A 20333-nucleotide genomic window follows, 5' to 3' on the forward strand; every position below is an offset into this window, starting at 1 on the left:
AGCCCAGCTCTGCAGCTTATCTATGTCCCTTTGTAACCTGTAACATCCTTCCGCACTGTCCACAACTCCACCAACTTTAGTGTCTTCTGCAAATTTACTCACCCATCCTTCTACGCCCTCCTCCAGGTCATTTATAAAAATGACAAACAGCAGTGGCCCCAAAACAGATCCTTGTGGTACACCACTAGTAACTGGACTCCAGTCTCAACATTTCCCATCAACCATCACCCTTTGTCTTCTTCCAGCTAGCCAATTTCTGATCCAAACTGCTAAATCACCCTGAATCCCATGCCTCCATATTTTCTGCAATAGCTTACCGTGGGGAACCTTATCAAGCGGTTTACTGAAATCCATATACACCACATCAACTGCTTTACCCTCATCCACCTGTTTGGTCACCTTCTCGAAGAACTTAACAAGGTTTGTGAGGCACGACCTACCCTTCACAAAACCGAGTTGACTATCTCTAATCAAACTATTCCTTTCCAGATTATTATACATCTTATATCTTATAAACCTTTACAAGACTTTGCCCACAACAGAAGTAAGGCTCACTGGTCTATAGTTGTCGGGGTTGTCTCTACTCCCCTTCTTGAACAAGGGGACAACATTTGCTATCCTCCAGTCTTCTGGCACTATTCCTGTAGACAAAGATGACTTGAAGATCAAAGCCAAAGGTTGAGCAATCTCCTCCCTAGCTTCCCAGAGAATCCTGCGATAAATACCATCCGGCCCAGGGGACTTATCTATTTTCACACTTTCCAGAATTGCTAACACCTCCTCCTTATGAACCTCAAGCCCTTCTAGTCTAGTAGCCTGTATCTCAGTATTCTCCTCGAAAACATTGTCCTTTTCCTGTGTGAATACTGACGAAAAGTATTCATTTAGCACCTCTCCTATCTCCTCGGACTCCACGCACAACTTTCCACTACTGTCCTTGACTGGCCCTACTCTTACCCTCGTCATTCTTTTATTCCTGACACATCTATAGAAAGCTTTAGGGTTATCCTTGATCCTACCTGCCAAAGACCTCTCATGTCCCCTTCTGGCTCTTCTTAGCTCTCTCTTTAGGTCCTTCCTAGCTAACTTGTAACTCTCGAGTGCCCTAACTGAACCTTCACGTCTCATCTTTACATAAGCCTCCTTCTTCCTCGTGACAAGTGTTTCAACTGCTTTAGTAAACCATGGTTCCCTCGCTCGACCTGACAGGTATATACTTATCAAGGTCACGCAGTAGCTGTTCCTTGAACAAGCTCCACATTTCCATTGTGCCCATCCCCTGCAGTTTTCCTCTCCATTTGATGCATCCTACGTCTTGCCTCATCGCATCATAATTGACTATCCCCCAGATATAACTCGTGCCCTGCAGTATATACCTATCCCTTTCCATCACTAAAGTAAACGTAATCGAATTGTGGTCACTATCACCAAAGTGCGCACCTACCTTCAAACCTAACACCTGTCCTGGTTCATTACCCAGTACCAAATCCAATACGGTCTTGCCTCTCGTTGGCCTATCGACATACTGCATCAGGAAACCCTCCTGCACACATTGGACAAAAACGGACCCATCTAAAGTACTCGAACTATAGTGTTTCCAGTCAATATTTGAAAAGTTCTTTACTTTTGTTCCTATCCAGAATCATCTTTGCAATCTTTTCCTGTACATCTCTGGAACTTTTCGGAGGCCTATAGAAAACCCCTAACAGGGTGACCTCACTTTTCCTGTTTCAAACCTCAGCCCATACTACCTCAGTAGATGAGTCCTCATCAAATGTCCTTTCTGCCACCGTTATACTGCCCTTGATTAACAATGCTACCCATCCCCCTCTTTTACCACCTTCCCTGAGCTTACTGAAATATCTAAACCCCGGCACCTGCAACAACCATTCCTGTCCCTGCTCTATCCATGTCTCCGAGATGGCCACAACATCGAAGTCCCAGGTACCACCCAATGCCGCACGTTCACCCACCTTATTCCGGATGCTCCTTGCATTGAAGTAGACACACTTTAAACCACCTTCCTCCCTGCCGGTACACTCCCACAACTTTGAAACAAACAAAGAACAAAGAACAAAGAAATGTACAGCACAGGAACAGGCCCTTCGGCCCTCCAAGCCCGTGCCGACCATACTGCCCGACTAAACTACAATCTTCTACACTTCCTGGGTCCGTATCCTTCTATTCCCATCCTATTCATATATTTGTCAAGATGCCCCTTAAATGTCCCTATCGTCCCTGCCTCCACTACCTCCTCCGGTAGTGAGTTCCAGGCACCCACTACCCTCTGCGTAAAAAACTTGCCTCGTACATCTACTCTAAACTTTGCCCCTCTCACCTTAAACCTATGCCCCCTAGTAATTGACCCCTCTACCCTGGGGAAAAGCCTCTGACTATCCACTCTGTCTATGCCCCTCATAATTTTGTATACCTCTATCAGGTCGCCCCGCAACCTCCTTCGTTCCAGTGAGAACAAACCGAGTTTATTCAATCGCTCCTCATAGCTTATGCCCTCCATACCAGGCAACATTCTGGTAAATCTCTTCTGCACCCTCTCTAAAGCCTCCACATCCTTCTGGTAGTGTGGCGACCAGAATTGAACACTATACTCCAAGTGTGGCCTAACTAAGGTTCTATACAGCTGCAACATGACTTGCCAATTCTTATACTCAATGCCCCGGCCAATGAAGGCAAGCATGCCGTATGCCTTCTTGACTACCTTCTCCACCTGTGTAGCCCCTTTCAGTGATCTGTGGACCTGTACTCCTAGATCTCTTTGACTTTCAATACTCTTGAGGGTTCTACCATTCACTGTATATTCCCTACCTGCATTAGCCCTTCCAAAATGCATTACCTCACATTTGTCCAGGTTAAACTCCATCTGCCATCTCTCCGCCCAAGTCTCCAGACAATCTAAATCCTGCTGTATCCTCAGACAGTCCTCATCGCTATCCGCAATTCCACCAACCTTTGTGTCGTCTGCAAACTTACTAATCAGACCAGTTACATTTTCCTCCAAATCATTTATATATACTACAAAGAGCAAAGGTCCCAGCACTGATCCCTGTGGAACACCACTGGTCACAGCCCTCCAATTAGAAAAGCATCCCTCCATTGCTACCCTCTGCCTTCTATGGCCTAGCCAGTTCTGTATCCACCTTGCCAGTTCACCCCTGATCCCGTGTGACTTCACCTTTTGTACTAGTCTACCATGAGGGACCTTGTCAAAGGCCTTACTGAAGTCCATATAGACAACATCTACTGCCCTACCTGCATCAATCATCTTAGTGACCTCCTCGAAAAACTCGATCAAGTTAGTGAGACACGACCTCCCCTTCACAAAACCGTGCTGCCTCTCACTAATACGTCCATTTGCTTCCAAATGGGAGTAGATCCTGTCTCGAAGAATTCTCTCCAGTAATTTCCCTACCACTGAAGTAAGGCTCACCGGCCTGTAGTTCCCGGGATTATCCCTGCCACCCTTCTTAAACAGAGGAACAACATTGGCTATTCTCCAGTCCTCCGGGACATCCCCTGAAGACAGCGAGGATCCAAAGATTTCTGTCAAGGCCTCAGCAATTTCCTCTCCAGCCTCCTTCAGTATTCTGGGGTAGATCCCATCCGGCCCTGGGGACTTATCTGCCTTAATATTTTTTAAGACACCCAACACCTCGTCTTTTTGGATCACAATGTGACCCAGGCTATCTACACCCCCTTCTCCAGACTCAACATCTACCAATTCCTTCTCTTTGGTGAATACTGATGCAAAGTATTCATTTAGTACCTCGCCCATTTCCTCTGGCTCCACACATAGATTCCCTTGCCTATCCTTCAGTGGGCCAACCCTTTCCCTGGCTACCCTCTTGCTTTTTATGTAAGTGTAAACCTTACTCATGACCTCACTACTCTCAACCTCCTGTATACTGGAGCTACAATTCAGGTTCCCAATCCCCTGCTCATCTAGTTAAAACCCTCCCGAAAAGCATTAGCAAATATTTAACCCCCCCCCCCCAGGATATTGGAACCCCTCTGGTCCAGGTGTAGACCATCCCATTTGTAGAGGTACCACCTACCCCAGAATGTGCCCAATTATCCAGGAATCTGAAACTCTCCCTCCTGCACCATCCCTGTAGCCATGTGTTCAATTCCTCTCTCTCCCTATTCCGCGTCTCGCTAGCACGTGGCGCGGGTAACAACCCAGAGATAATAGCTCTGTTTGTCCTAGATCTAAGTTTCCACCCTAGCTCCCTGAATTCCTGCCTTACATTCCTATCCCTGTTCCTACCTATGTCGTTGGTACCTATGTGGACCACGACTTGGGGCTTCTCCCCCTCCCCCTTGAGGATCCCGAAAACACGATCCGAGACACAGCGGCCCTGGCACCTTGGAGGCAACACACCAACCGCGAGTCTCTCTCATTCCCACAGAATCTCCTATCTATCCACCAAACAATGGCGTCTCCATAGGTTTCAATAGGTTTACAGATGCAGATGAACATATTTAATCATTATTTCAAACGCGTTTAAATGGGCAGTAAAAGTAACTTACTGCGGATGCTTCATTCTGAAACAAAAACAGAACATACTGGACAATCTCAGCAGGACTGACAGCCTCTGTGGAGCGAGATGGCAGCGGTCGTTCCGAGCCTGCGTGACTCTTTGTCAAAGCTGGAGAACTGGAAATGGGGTCAGATTCAGACTAATGTGGATGGGGCGGGGTTGGCGTGCCCTATTGGGCCTCGATAGAGTGGTCAGCAATAGGTGGAAAATGACGAAAATGTCTCGGACAGAAAGAAAAAGGGAACGTAAAGGCTAATCAAGGCTAACAAAGCTGCTGATAGTGGCGCCTCAAGAGATCAGAATGTGTTAATAGCAGAACAAAGTAAGCAGTGTGTCAGCGAACAATTGGCGACAGGGATCAGATTGCTCAATTAGGATGGTATGGGCTGGGGGAGGGGGGCAATGCTGAGGGTAAAACATATCAATGGAAGGAATGAAAATGACTTGATGGAAATAAACAGATGGTGGAGGGAGAAGAGAGATTACACAGTCTGATGTTGTTTAACTGAATAAAATGAAACATAAAGAGAGCTGCCTGAATCAACTGGAATTAGTCAATAGAGGGAAGAGAATGTCATACCCCTAGACCAACGAGCCCCGGGGAAGTAATAGAAGGACGCTGTTATTGCCATCGAAAGTCGATCTAACATCTGCGGAAAATACTGGAACAACTCAGCGAGTCAGGCGGGATTTGCCGACAGGACAACAAAGCTCGTCTTTCACCATCACCTTTCATTAAAACCGGGACGGGTTCGAAATGTCGGACGTTTTAACCAAGTCAAATCCTGGTGGGAGCAAACAGAACAACAGGAAAGCGCTCTGACAGGGTGCAAGTCAGGAGAGATTAAATGAGAAAAGGCCTAGAGTTCCCTGGCCACAGAGTGAGGTGAGAATCGAATGAGAGAATAATTACACCACAGTATGAGGCCATTCCAGCCGCTGTGTCTGTGCCAGCTCTCAACAACTACCGCCCGGATACAAAGAAGAAGTGGAAACAAGATTCAAACCCAAATCTGCGATGGAAGGACACACAGAATGGGGGCAGCATTTACAGTGTGAGACTGTTGCACACACTATGAGTGTGAAAGCTGTATTGAGCCCAGTGGAAAGATGCGCTGCTGTTCCTCGAGTGTTTGTTGAGCTTCTTTGGAACATTTCAGGAGGCCGAGGTCCGGGAGGTCAGCGTTAAGATGCAGCTCTCCAGTCAGTTCAATTCTCCACTTTGGCTCTGTGGATTAGATGGGTCACGACCCTGTGAAGTTAACGCAGATCATGTTAAGTTCGATCTAATTTCTACATCTCGTGGTTTTATATGTTGAAACATCTGTTTTTGAAAGAAACAGCAGTCGTCTTGTTATAAGTGGCCTGGCCTCTCAGCCTCACCACGCGAATCTGCAGCAACACAGTGAAGTTGCACATTGTACACGTCCGTTGATTCCCAGCTGTTTCTGTAGTGTAGTGGTTTTCACATTCGCCTAACACGCGAAAGGTCCCCGGTTCGAAACCGGGCAGAAACATCTTGTACTTCCAGTTTAGTCTGTTGCCTCAATCTCGTAACTGGTCTTCATCAATGAGGAATTGCAAACTGCATGCACCAGTATGGGCCAGTGGCGCAATGGATAACGCGTCTGACTACGAATCAGGAGATTCCAGGTTCGACTCCTGGCTGGCTCGGAATTCGGACTTTTGGCGTGCGCTTTAACTCAGTTGGTCGGACAGCTGATTCTTGATGCAGAGCAAAGTGAGCAGAACATCTTCAATTCTCGTATAGGTTGTGGTCATTTTCGAAAGCCCTGCCTTTTCAATTTAACTTCCACTTCAAGCAAAACATAACTTATCTTCAGGTCTGTAAAGTTCGATTCCTGATTGTTTTATAAGTTGAGACATCGGTTTTAAAGAAACGGCTGTCTTCTTGTAAAAAGTGACATGGCCTCTCAGACGAACCATGAGAAGCTGCAGCAACACAGTGAGGTTCAACATTGCACAAGTCCATTGATTACTGCACCGCCAGCGGTTTCTGTAGTGTAGTGGTTAGCACATTCCCCCAACATGCGAAAGGTCCCCGGGGCCATACCGGGTAGAAACATCAAGTGCTTCTCATGTTGTGTGAGGAATGTTTGCACAAAGTACTTTTGTTCCCTCATCTCGTATGTTCGAGGATTATGAGGTTCAGTCTATCATGAGCCACTAAAATAAATTCCACATTAAGTCACAAGCACTGAATTTTCGACAGGCAATGAGAAGAAAAGGACCTTCCTATCTTCGATATTCGGAGCTAGTTCATCCACAGCAGAATTTCCTGCATTTACAAATGCAGATAAACATACTTATTCACCATCTCAAACATGTCTAAATGAACGACAAACGCAACTTACTGCGGATGCTTCATTCTGAAACAAAAACAGAACATACTGGACAATCTCAGCAGGACTGACAGCCTCTGTGGAGCGAGATGGCAGCGGTCGTTCCGGGCCTGGGTGACTCTTTGTCAAAGCTGGAGAACTGGAAATGGGGTCAGATTCAGACTAATGTGGATGGGGCGGGGTTGGCGTGCCCTATTGGGCCTCGATAGAGTGGTCAGCAATAGGTGGAAAATGACGAAAATGTCTCGGATAGAAAGAAAAAGGGAATGTAAATGAGGCTAATCAAGGCTAACAAAGGTGCTGATAGTGGCGCCTCAAGAGATCAGAATGTGTTAATAGCAGAACAAAGTAAGCAGTGTGTCAGCGAACAATTGGCGACAGGGTTGCTCAAGTAGGATGGTATGGGCTGGGGGGAGGGGGGCAATGCTGAGGGTAAAACTTACCAATGGAAGGAATGAAAATAACTTGATGGTAATAAACAGCTGATTCTTGATGCAGAGCAAAGTGAGCAGAACATCTTCAATTCTCGTATCGGTTGTGGTTATTTTCGAAAGCCCTGCCTTTTCAATTTAACTTCCACTTCAAGCAAAACATAACTTATCTTCAGGTCTGTAAAGTTCGATTCCTGATTGTTTTATAAGTTGAGACATCGGTTTTAAAGAAACGGCTGTCTTCTTGTAATAAGTGACATGGCCTCTCAGACGAACCATGAGAAGCTGCAGCAACACAGTGAGGTTCAACATTGCACAAGTCCATTGATTACTGCACCGCCAGCGGTTTCTGTAGTGTAGTGGTTAGCACATTCCCCCAACATGCGAAAGGTCCCCGGGGCCATACCGGGTAGAAACATCAAGTGCTTCTCATGTTGTGTGAGGAATGTTTGCACAAAGTACTTTTGTTCCCTCATCTCGTATGTTCGAGGATTATGAGGTTCAGTCTATCATGAGCCACTAAAATAAATTCCACATTAAGTCACAAGCACTGAATTTTCGACAGGAAATGAGAAGAAAAGGACCTTCCTGTTTTGGATATTCGGAGCTAGTTCATCCACAACAGAATTTCCTGCATTTACAAATGCAGGTAAACATACTTATTCACCATCTCAAACATGTCTAAATGAAGGACAAACGCAACTTACTGCGGATGCTTCATTCTGAAACAAAAACAGAACATACTGGACAATCTCAGCAGGACTGACAGCCTCTATGGAGCGAGATGGCAGCGGTCGTTCCTGGCCTGGGTGACTCTTTGTCAAAGCTGGAGAACTGGAAATGGGGTCAGATTCAGACTAATGTGGATGGGGCGGGGTTGGCGTGCCCGATTGGACCTCGATAGAGTGGTCAGCAATAGGTGGAAAATGACGAAAATGTCTTGGACAGAAAGAAAAAGGGAATGTAAATGAGACTAATCAAGGCTAACAAAGGTGCTGATCGTGGCGCCTCAAGAGATCAGAATGTGTTAATAGCAGAACAAAATAAGCAGTGTGTCAGCGAACAATTGGCGACAGGGATCAGATTGCTCAAGTCGGATGGTATGGGCTGGGGAGAGGGGGGCAATGCTGAGGGTAAAACATACCAATGGAAGGAATGAAAATAACTTGATGGAAATAAACAGATGGTGGAGGGAGAAGAGAGATTACACAGTCTGATGTTGTTGAACTGAATAAAATGAAACATACAGAGAGCTGCCTGAATCAACTGGAATTAGTCAATAGAGGTAAGTGAATGTCATACCCCTAGACTAACGAGCCCCGGGAAAGTAACAGAAGCACGCTGTTATTGCCATCGAAAGTCGATCTAACATCTGCGGAAAATACTGGAACAACTCAGCGAGTCAGGCGGGATTTTTCGACAGGACAACAAAGCTCGTCTTTCACCATCACCTTTCATTAAAACCGGGACGGGTTCGAAATGTCGGACGTTTTCACCAAGTCAAATCCTGGTGGGAGCAAACAGAACAACAGGAAAGCGCTCTGACAGGGTGCAAGTCAGGAGAGATTAAATGAGAAAAGGCCTAGGGTTCCCTGGCCACAGAGTGAGGTGAGCATCGAATGAGAGAATAATTACACCACAGTATGAGGCCATTCCAGCCGCTGTGTCTGTGCCAGCTCTCAACAACTACCGCCCGGATACAAAGAACAAGTGGAAACAAGATTCAAACCCAAATCTGCGATGGAAGGACACACAGAATGGGGGCAGCATTTACAGTGTGAGACTGTTGCACACACTATGAGTGTGAAAGCTGTATTGAGCCCAGTGGAAAGATGCGCTGCTGTTCCTCGAGTGTTTGTTGAGCTTCTTTGGAACATTTCAGGAGGCCGAGGTCCGGAAGGTCAGCGTTAAGATGCAACTCTCCAGTCAGTTCAATTCTCCACTTTGGCTCTGTGGATTAGATGGGTCACGTCCCTGTGAAGTTAACGCAGATCATGTTAAGTTCGATCTAATTTCTACATCTCGTGGTTTTATATGTTGAAACATCTGTTTTTGAAAGAAACAGCAGTCGTCTTGTAATAAGTGGCCTAGCCTCTCAGCCTCACCATGCGAATCTGCAGCAACACAGTGAGGTTGCACATTGTACACGTCCGTTGATTGCCAGCTGTTTCTGTAGTGTAGTGGTTATCACATTCGCCTAACACACGAAAGGTCCCCGGTTCGAAACCGGGCAGAAACATCTCGTACTTCCAGTTTAGTCTGTTGCTGACTATTGCCGCAATCTCGTAACTGGTCTTCATCAACGAGGAATAGCAAAATGCATGCACCCGTCTGGTTGTGGTTATTTACGAAAGCCCTGCATTCTCAATTTAACTTCCACTTGAAGCAAAATATAACTTATCTTCAGGTCTGTAAAGTTCGATTCCTGATTGTTTTATAAGTTGAGACATCGGTTTTAAAGAAACGGCTGTCTTCTTGTAATAAGTGACATGGCCTCTCAGACGAACCATGAGAATCTGCAGGCACACAGTGAGGTTGAACATTGCACAAGTCCATTGATTACTGCACCGCCAGCGGTTTCTGTAGTGTAGTGGTTAGCACATTCCCCTAACACGCGAAAGGTCCCCGGGGCCATACCGGGTAGAAACAGCAAGTGCTTCTCATGTTGTGTGAGGAATGTTTGCACAAAGTACTTGTGTTCCCCCATCTCGTATGTTCGAGGATTATGAGGATTAGTCTCTCATGAGCCACCAAAATAAATTCCACATTAAGTCACAAGCACTGAATTTTCGACAGGCAATGAGAAGAAAAGGACCTTCTTATTTTGGATATGCGGAGCTAGTTCATCCACAACAGAATTTCATGCATTTACAAATGCAGATAAACCTACTTATTCACCATCTCAAACATGTCTAAATGAACGACAAATGCAACTTACTGCGGATGCTTCATTCTGAAACAAAAACAGAACATACTGGACAATCTCAGCAGGACTGACGGCCTCTCTGGAGCGAGATGGCAGCGGTCGTTCCGGGCCAGGGTGACTCTTTGTCAAAGCTGCAGAACTGGAAATGGGGTCAGATTCAGACAAATGTGGATGGGGCGGGGTTGGCGTGCCCTATTGGGCCTCGATAGAGTGGTCAGCAATAGGTGGAAAATGACGAAAATGTCTCGGACAGAAAGAAAAAGGGAATGTAAATGAGGCTAATCAAGGCTAACAAAGGTGCTGATAGTGGCGCCTCAAGAGATCAGAATGTGTTAATAGCAGAACAAAGTAAGCAGTGTGTCAGCGAACAATTGGCGACAGGGTTGCTCAAGTAGGATGGTATGGGCTGGGGGGAGGGGGGCAATGCTGAGGGTAAAACATACCAATGGAAGGAATGAAAATAACTTGATGGAAATAAACAGATGGTGGAGGGAGAAGAGAGATTACACAGTCTGATGTTGTTGAACTGAATAAAATGAAACATACAGAGGGCTGCCTGAATCAACTGGAATTAGTTAATAGAGGTAAGTGAATGTCATACCCCTAGACCAACGAGCCCCGGGAAAGTAACAGAAGCACGCTGTTATTGCCATCGAAAGTCGATCTAACATCTGCGGAAAATACTGGAACAACTCAGCGAGTCAGGCGGAATTTGTCGACAGGACAACAAAGCTTGTCTTTCACCATCACCTTTCATTAAAACCGGGACGGGTTAGAAATGTCGGACGTTTTAACCAAGTCAAATCCTGGTGGGAGTAAACAGAACAACAGGAAAGCGCTCTGACAGGGTGCAAGTCAGGAGAGATTAAATGAGAAAAGGCCTAGGGTTCCCTGGCCACAGAGTGAGGTGAGCATCGAATGAGAGAATAATTACACCACAGTATGAGGCCATTCCAGCCGCTGTGTCTGTGCCAGCTCTCAACAACTACCACTCGGATACAAAGAAGAAGTGGAAACAAGATTCAAACCCAAATCTGCGATGGAAGGACACACAGAATGGGGGCAGCATTTACAGTGTGAGACTGTTGCACACACTATGAGTGTGAAAGCTGTATTGAGCCCAGTGGAAAGATGCGCTGCTGTTCCTCGAGTGTTTGTTGAGCTTCTTTGGAACATTTCAGGAGGCCGAGGTCCGGAAGGTCAGCGTTAAGATGCAACTCTCCAGTCAGTTCAATTCTCCACTTTGGCTCTGTGGATTAGATGGGTCACGTCCCTGTGAAGTTAACGCAGATCATGTTAAGTTCGATCTAATTTCTACATCTCGTGGTTTTATATGTTGAAACATCTGTTTTTGAAAGAAACAGCAGTCGTCTTGTAATAAGTGGCCTAGCCTCTCAGCCTCACCATGCGAATCTGCAGCAACACAGTGAGGTTGCACATTGTACACGTCCGTTGATTGCCATCTGTTTCTGTAGTGTAGTGGTTATCACATTCGCCTAACACACGAAATGTCCCCGGTTCGAAACCGGGCAGAAACATCTCGTACTTCCAGTTTAGTCTGTTGCTGACTATTGCCGCAATCTCGTAACTGGTCTTCATCAACGAGGAATAGCAAAATGCATGCACCCGTCTGGTTGTGGTTATTTACGAAAGCCCTGCATTCTCAATTTAACTTCCACTTGAAGCAAAATATAACTTATCTTCAGGTCTGTAAAGTTCGATTCCTGATTGTTTTATAAGTTGAGACATCGGTTTTAAAGAAACGGCTGTCTTCTTGTAATAAGTGACATGGCCTCTCAGACGAACCATGAGAATCTGCAGGCACACAGTGAGGTTGAACATTGCACAAGTCCATTGATTACTGCACCGCCAGCGGTTTCTGTAGTGTAGTGGTTAGCACATTCCCCTAACACGCGAAAGGTCCCCGGGGCCATACCGGGTAGAAACATCAAGTGCTTCTCATGTTGTGTGAGGAATGTTTGCACAAAGTACTTGTGTTCCCCCATCTCGTATGTTCGAGGATTATGAGGATTAGTCTCTCATGAGCCACCAAAATAAATTCCACATTAAGTCACAAGCACTGAATTTTCGACAGGCAATGAGAAGAAAAGGACCTTCTTATTTTGGATATGCGGAGCTAGTTCATCCACAACAGAATTTCATGCATTTACAAATGCAGATAAACCTACTTATTCGCCATCTCAAACATGTCTAAATGAACGACAAATGCAACTTACTGCGGATGCTTCATTCTGAAACAAAAACAGAACATACTGGACAATCTCAGCAGGACTGACGGCCTCTGTGGAGCGAGATGGGAGCGGTCGTTCCGGGCCTGGGTGACTCTTTGTCAAAGCTGCAGAACTGGAAATGGGGTCAGATTCAGACAAATGTGGATGGGGCGGGGTTGGCGTGCCCTATTGGGCCTCGATAGAGTGGTCAGCAATAGGTGGAAAATGACGAAAATGTCTCGGACAGAAAGAAAAAGGGAATGTAAATGAGGCTAATCAAGGCTAACAAAGGTGCTGATAGTGGCGCCTCAAGAGATCAGAATGTGTTAATAGCAGAACAAAGTAAGCAGTGTGTCAGCGAACAATTGGCGACAGGGATCAGATTGCTCAAGTAGGATGGTATGGGCTGAGGGGAGGGGGGCAATGCTGAGGGTAAAACATGCCAATGGAAGGAATGAAAATAACTTGATGGAAATAAACAGATGGTGGAGGGAGAAGAGAGATTACACAGTCTGATGTTGTTGAACTGAATAAAATGAAACATACAGAGAGCTGCCTGAATCTACTGGAATAAGTCAATAAAGGTAAGCGAATGTCCACACATAGACAAGCTTTTAGACAATGTCCCGATTGTCTCGCGAACCTATTGGTTCCCTGCCGTGTGAGCTCAGCTTCTCAAAGCAAACCCAATGTGAATGAATCCCGCCGAATGAGCCGCAAAGAAATGAAGAAAACATATCGCCTGACCAACAGAAAACCTTATCAAAGGGCTCGTCCGGGATTTGAACCCGGGACCTCCCGCAAGTTTCGAAACCACGACACCCAAAACGAGAATCATACCCCTAGACCAACGAGCCCAAAGATGTCATAGAAGCACGCTGTTATAGCCATCGAAATTTGATCCAACATCTGCGGAAGATACTGGAACAACTCAGCGAGTCAGGCGGAATTTGTCGACAGGACAACAAAGCTTGTCTTTCACCATCACCTTTCATTAAAACCGGGACGGGTTAGAAATGTCGGACGTTTTAACCAAGTCAAATCCTGGTGGGAGCAAACAGAACAACAGGAAAGCGCTCTGAGTCAGGAGAGATTAAATGAGAAAAGGCCTAGGGTTCCCTGGCCACAGAGTGAGGTGAGCATCGAATGAGAGAATAATTACACCACAGTATGAGGCCATTCCAGCCGCTGTGTCTGTGCCAGCTCTCAACAACTACCGCCCGGATACAAAGAAGAAGTGGAAACAAGATTCAAACCCAAATCTGCGATGGTAGTCCACACAGAATGGGGGCAGCATTTACAGTGTGAGACGGTTGCACACACTATGAGTGTGAAAGCTGTATTGAGCCCAGTGGAAAGATGCGCTGCTGTTCCTCGAGTGTTTGTTGAGCTTCTTTGGAACATTTCAGGAGGCCGAGGTCCGGAAGGTCAGCGTTAAGATGCAGCTCTCCAGTCAGTTCAATTCTCCACTTTGGCTCTGTGGATTAGATGGGTCACGTCCCTGTGAAGTTAACGCAGATCATGTTAAGTTCGATCTAATTTCTACATCTCGTGGTTTTATATGTTGAAACATCTGTTTTTGAAAGAAACAGCAGTCGTCTTGTAATAAGTGGCCTAGCCTCTCAGCCTCACCATGCGAATCTGCAGCAACACAGTGAGGTTGCACATTGTACACGTCCGTTGATTGCCAGCTGTTTATGTAGTGTAGTGGTTATCACATTCGCCTAACACACGAAAGGTCACCGGTTCGAAACCGGGCAGAAACATCTCGTACTTCCAGTTTAGTCTGTTGCTGACTATTGCCGCAATCTCGTAACTGGTCTTCATCAACGAGGAATAGCAAAATGCATGCACCCGTCTGGTTGTGGTTATTTACGAAAGCCCTGCATTCTCAATTTAACTTCCACTTGAAGCAAAATATAACTTATCTTCAGGTCTGTAAAGTTCGATTCCTGATTGTTTTATAAGTTGAGACATCGGTTTTAAAGAAACGGCTGTCTTCTTGTAATAAGTGACATGGCCTCTCAGACGAACCATGAGAATCTGCAGGCACACAGTGAGGTTGAACATTGCACAAGTCCATTGATTACTGCACCGCCAGCGGTTTCTGTAGTGTAGTGGTTAGCACATTCCCCTAACATGCGAAAGGTCCCCGGGGCCATACCGGGTAGAAACATCAAGTGCTTCTCATGTTGTGTGAGGAATGTTTGCACAAAGTACTTGTGTTCCCCCATCTCGTATGTTGGAGGATTATGAGGATTAGTCTCTCATGAGCCACCAAAATAAATTCCACATTAAGTCACAAGCACTGAATTTTCGACAGGCAATGAGAAGAAAAGGACCTTCTTATTTTGGATATGCGGAGCTAGTTCATCCACAACAGAATTTCATGCATTTACAAATGCAGATAAACCTACTTATTCACCATCTCAAACATGTCTAAATGAACGACAAATGCAACTTACTGCGGATGCTTCATTCTGAAACAAAAACAGAACATACTGGACAATCTCAGCAGGACTGACGGCCTCTGTGGAGCGAGATGGCAGCGGTCGTTCCGGGCCTGGGTGACTCTTTGTCAAAGCTGCAGAACTGGAAATGGGGTCAGATTCAGACAAATGTGGATGGGGCGGGGTTGGCGTGCCCTATTGGGCCTCGATAGAGTGGTCAGCAATAGGTGGAAAATGACGAAAAAGACTCGGACAGAAAGAAAAAGGGAATGTAAATGAGGCTAATCAAGGCTAACAAAGGTGCTGATAGTGGCGCCTCAAGAGATCAGAATGTGTTAATAGCAGAACAAAGTAAGCAGTGTGTCAGCGAACAATTGGCGACAGGGATCAGATTGCTCAAATAGGATGGTATGGGCTGAGGGGAGGGGGGCAATGCTGAGGGTAAAACATGCCAATGGAAGGAATGAAAATAACTTGATGGAAATAAACAGATGGTGGAGGGAGAAGAGAGATTACACAGTCTGATGTTGTTGAACTGAATAAAATGAAACATACAGAGAGCTGCCTGAATCTACTGGAATAAGTCAATAAAGGTAAGCGAATGTCCACACATAGACAAGCTTTTAGACAATGTCCCGATTGTCTCGCGAACTTTTTGGTTCCCTGCCGTGTGAGCTCAGCTTCTCAAAGCAAACCCAATGTGAATGAATCCCGCCGAATGAGCCGCAAAGAAATGAAGAAAACATATCGCCTGACCAACAGAAAACCTTATCAAAGGGCTCGTCCGGGATTTGAACCCGGGACCTCCCGCAAGTTTCGAAACCACGACACCCAAAGCGAGAATCATACCCCTAGACCAACGAGCCCCAGAGATGTCATAGAAGCACGCTGTTATAGCCATCGAAATTTGATCCAACATCTGCGGAAGATACTGGAACAACTCAGCGAGTCAGGCGGAATTTGTCGACAGGACAACAAAGCTTGTCTTTCTCCATCACCTTTCATTAAAACCGGGACGGGTTAGAAATGTCGGACGTTTTAACCAAGTCAAATCCTGGTGGGAGCAAACAGAACAACAGGAAAGCGCTCTGACAGGGTGCAAGTCAGGAGAGATTAAATGAGAAAAGGCCTAGGGTTCCCTGGCCACAGAGTGAGGTGAGCATCGAATGAGAGAATAATTACACCACAGTATGAGGCCATTCCAGCCGCTGTGTCTGTGCCAGCTCTCAACAACTACCGCCCGGATACAAAGAAGAAGTGGAAACAAGATTCAAACCCAAATCTGCGATGGTCGTACACACAGAATGGGGGCAGCATTTACAGTGTGAGACGGTTGCACACACTATGAGTGTGAAAGCTGTATTGAGCCCAGTGGAAAGATGCGCTGCTGTTCCTCGAGTGTTTGTTGAGCTTCTTTGGAACATTTCAGGAGGCCGAGGTCCGGAAGGTCAGCGTTAAGATGCAGCTCTCCAGTCAGTTCAATTCTCCACTTTGGCTCTGTGGATTAGATGGGTCACGTCCCTGTGAAGTTAACGCAGATCATGTTAAGTTCGATCTAATTTCTACATCTCGTGGTTTTATATGTTGAAACATCTGTTTTTGAAAGAAACAGCAGTCGTCTTGTAATAAGTGGCCTAGCCTCTCAGCCTCACCATGCGAATCTGCAGCAACACAGTGAGGTTGCACATTGTACACGTCCGTTGATTGCCAGCTGTTTATGTAGTGTAGTGGTTATCACATTCGCCTAACACGCGAAAGGTCCCCGGTTCGAAACCGGGCAGAAACATCTCGTACTTCCAGTTTAGTCTGTTGCTGACTATTGCCGCAATCTCGTAACTGGTCTTCATCAACGAGGAATAGCAAAATGCATGCACCCGTCTGGTTGTGGTTATTTACGAAAGCCCTGCATTCTCAATTTAACTTCCACTTGAAGCAAAATATAACTTATCTTCAGGTCTGTAAAGTTCGATTCCTGATTGTTTTATAAGTTGAGACATCGGTTTTAAAGAAACGGCTGTCTTCTTGTAATAAGTGACATGGCCTCTCAGACGAACCATGAGAATCTGCAGGCACACAGTGAGGTTGAACATTGCACAAGTCCATTGATTACTGCACCGCCAGCGGTTTCTGTAGTGTAGTGGTTAGCACATTCCCCTAACATGCGAAAGGTCCCCGGGGCCATACCGGGTAGAAACATCAAGTGCTTCTCATGTTGTGTGAGGAATGTTTGCACAAAGTACTTGTGTTCCCCCATCTCGTATGTTCGAGGATTATGAGGATTAGTCTCTCATGAGCCAGCAAAATAAATTCCACATTAAATCACAAGCACTGAATTTTCGACAGGCAATGAGAAGAAAAGGACCTTCTTATTTTGGATATGCGGAGCTAGTTCATCCACAACAGAATTTCATGCATTTACAAATGCAGATAAACCTACTTATTCACCATCTCAAACATGTCTAAATGAACGACAAATGCAACTTACTGCGGATGCTTCATTCTGAAACAAAAACAGAACATACTGGACAATCTCAGCAGGACTGACGGCCTCTGTGGAGCGAGATGGCAGCGGTCGTTCCGGGCCTGGGTGACTCTTTGTCAAAGCTGCAGAACTGGAAATGGGGTCAGATTCAGACAAATGTGGATGGGGCGGGGTTGGCGTGCCCTATTGGGCCTCGATAGAGTGGTCAGCAATAGGTGGAAAATGACGAAAAAGACTCGGACAGAAAGAAAAAGGGAATGTAAATGAGGCTAATCAAGGCTAACAAAGGTGCTGATAGTGGCGCCTCAAGAGATCAGAATGTGTTAATAGCAGAACAAAGTAAGCAGTGTGTCAGCGAACAATTGGCGACAGGGATCAGATTGCTCAAGTAGGATGGTATGGGCTGAGGGGAGGGGGGCAATGCTGAGGGTAAAACATGCCAATGGAAGGAATGAAAATAACTTGATGGAAATAAACAGATGGTGGAGGGAGAAGAGAGATTACACAGTCTGATGTTGTTGAACTGAATAAAATGAAACATACAGAGAGCTGCCTGAATCTACTGGAATAAGTCAATAAAGGTAAGCGAATGTCCACACATAGACAAGCTTTTAGACAATGTCCCGATTGTCTCGCGAACTTTTTGGTTCCCTGCCGTGTGAGCTCAGCTTCTCAAAGCAAACCCAATGTGAATGAATCCCGCCGAATGAGCCGCAAAGAAATGAAGAAAACATATCGCCTGACCAACAGAAAACCTTATCAAAGGGCTCGTCCGGGATTTGAACCCGGGACCTCCCGCAACTTTCGAAACCACGACACCCAAAGCGAGAATCATACCCCTAGACCAACGATCCCCAGAGATGTCATAGAAGCACGCTGTTATAGCCATCGAAATTTGATCCAACATCTGCGGAAGATACTGGAACAACTCAGCGAGTCAGGCGGAATTTGTCGACAGGACAACAAAGCTTGTCTTTCACCATCACCTTTCATTAAAACCGGGACGGGTTAGAAATGTCGGACGTTTTAACCAAGTCAAATCCTGGTGGGAGCAAACAGAACAACAGGAAAGCGCTCTGACAGGGTGCAAGTCAGGAGAGATTAAATGAGAAAAGGCCTAGGGTTCCCTGGCCACAGAGTGAGGTGAGCATCGAATGAGAGAATAATTACACCACAGTATGAGGCCATTCCAGCCGCTGTGTCTGTGCCAGCTCTCAACAACTACCGCCCGGATACAAAGAAGAAGTGGAAACAAGATTCAAACCCAAATCTGCGATGGTCGTACACACAGAATGGGGGCAGCATTTACAGTGTGAGACGGTTGCACACACTATGAGTGTGAAAGCTGTATTGAGCCCAGTGGAAAGATGCGCTGCTGTTCCTCGAGTGTTTGTTGAGCTTCTTTGGAACATTTCAGGAGGCCGAGGTCCGGAAGGTCAGCGTTAAGATGCAGCTCTCCAGTCAGTTCAATTCTCCACTTTGGCTCTGTGGATTAGATGGGTCACGTCCCTGTGAAGTTAACGCAGATCATGTTAAGTTCGATCTAATTTCTACATCTCGTGGTTTTATATGTTGAAACATCTGTTTTTGAAAGAAACAGCAGTCGTCTTGTAATAAGTGGCCTAGCCTCTCAGCCTCACCATGCGAATCTGCAGCAACACAGTGAGGTTGCACATTGTACACGTCCGTTGGTTGCCAGCTGTTTCTGTAGTGTAGTGGTTATCACATTCGCCTAACACGCGAAAGGTCCCCGGTTCGAAACCGGGCAGAAACATCTCGTACTTCCAGTTTAGTCTGTTGCTGACTATTGCCGCAGTCTCGTAACTGGTCTTCATCAACGAGGAATAGCAAAAGGCATGCACCCGTCTGGTTGTGGTTATTTACGAAAGCCCTGCATTCTCAATTTAACTTCCACTTCAAGCAAAACATAACTTATCTTCAGGTCTGTAAAGTTCGATTCCTGATTGTTTTATAAGTTGAGACATCGGTTTTAAAGAAACGGCTGTCTTCTTGTAATAAGTGACATGGCCTCTCAGACGAACCATGAGAATCTGCAGTCACACAGTGAGGTTGAACATTGCACAAGTCCATTGATTACTGCACCGCCAGCGGTTTCTGTAGTGTAGTGGTTAGCACATTCCCCTAACATGCGAAAGGTCCCCGGGGCCATACCGGGTAGAAACATCAAGTGCTTCTCATGTTGTGTGAGGAATGTTTGCACAAAGTACTTGTGTTCCCCCATCTCGTATGTTCGAGGATTATGAGGATTAGTCTCTCATGAGCCACCAAAATAAATTCCACATTAAGTCACAAGCACTGAATTTTCGACAGGCAATGAGAAGAAAAGGACCTTCTTATTTTGGATATTCGGAGCTAGTTCATCCACAACAGAATTTCATGCATTTACAAATGCAGATAAACATACTTATTCACCATCTCAAACATGTCTAAATGAACGACAAATGCAACTTACTGCGGATGCTTCATTCTGAAACAAAAACAGAACATACTGGACAATCTCAGCAGGACTGACAGCCTCTGTGGAGCGAGATGGCAGCGGTCGTTCCGGGCCTGGGTGACTCTTTGTCAAAGCTGGAGAACTGGAAATGGGGTCAGATTCAGACAAATGTGGATGGGGCGGGGTTGGCGTGCCCTATTGGGCCTCGATAGAGTGGTCAGCAATAGGTGGAAAATGACGAAAATGTCTCGGACAGAAAGAAAAAGGGAATGTAAATGAGGCTAATCAAGGCTAACAAAGGTGCTGATAGTGGCGCCTCAAGAGATCAGAATGTGTTAATAGCAGAACAAAGTAAGCAGTGTGTCAGCGAACAATTGGCGACAGGGTTGCTCAAGTAGGATGGTATGGGCTGGGGGGAGGGGGGCAATGCTGA

General features: G+C 45.9%; 7 non-coding genes across 7 annotated transcripts; 6 read left to right on the forward strand and 1 right to left on the reverse strand.

Moving 5' to 3' along the window:
- Nucleotides 1-6003: 6003 nt before the first annotated feature.
- trnav-aac (transfer RNA valine (anticodon AAC)) lies at nt 6004-6076 on the forward strand. The gene has a single exon. It is a non-coding gene; the product is annotated as a tRNA-Val (tRNA).
- Nucleotides 6077-6160: 84 nt separating this feature from the next.
- Nucleotides 6161-6233, forward strand: trnar-acg (transfer RNA arginine (anticodon ACG)). Its single transcript has one exon. It is a non-coding gene; the product is annotated as a tRNA-Arg (tRNA).
- A 3286-nt stretch (nt 6234-9519) lies between these two features.
- Nucleotides 9520-9592, forward strand: trnav-aac (transfer RNA valine (anticodon AAC)). Its single transcript has one exon. It is a non-coding gene; the product is annotated as a tRNA-Val (tRNA).
- A 2152-nt stretch (nt 9593-11744) lies between these two features.
- On the forward strand, nt 11745-11817 carry trnav-aac (transfer RNA valine (anticodon AAC)). The gene has a single exon. It is a non-coding gene; the product is annotated as a tRNA-Val (tRNA).
- A 3919-nt stretch (nt 11818-15736) lies between these two features.
- trnap-ugg (transfer RNA proline (anticodon UGG)) lies at nt 15737-15826 on the reverse strand. Its single transcript is given in 2 exon segments — nt 15737-15772; nt 15791-15826. It is a non-coding gene; the product is annotated as a tRNA-Pro (tRNA).
- An 847-nt stretch (nt 15827-16673) lies between these two features.
- trnav-aac (transfer RNA valine (anticodon AAC)) lies at nt 16674-16746 on the forward strand. Its single transcript has one exon. It is a non-coding gene; the product is annotated as a tRNA-Val (tRNA).
- A 2397-nt stretch (nt 16747-19143) lies between these two features.
- trnav-aac (transfer RNA valine (anticodon AAC)) lies at nt 19144-19216 on the forward strand. The gene has a single exon. It is a non-coding gene; the product is annotated as a tRNA-Val (tRNA).
- The last annotated feature ends 1117 nt before the right edge of the window (nt 19217-20333 follow it).

The sequence above is a fragment of the Scyliorhinus torazame genome, chromosome 5 (genome assembly GCF_047496885.1).
Source record: "Scyliorhinus torazame isolate Kashiwa2021f chromosome 5, sScyTor2.1, whole genome shotgun sequence".
Lineage (NCBI taxonomy): Eukaryota > Metazoa > Chordata > Chondrichthyes > Carcharhiniformes > Scyliorhinidae > Scyliorhinus > Scyliorhinus torazame.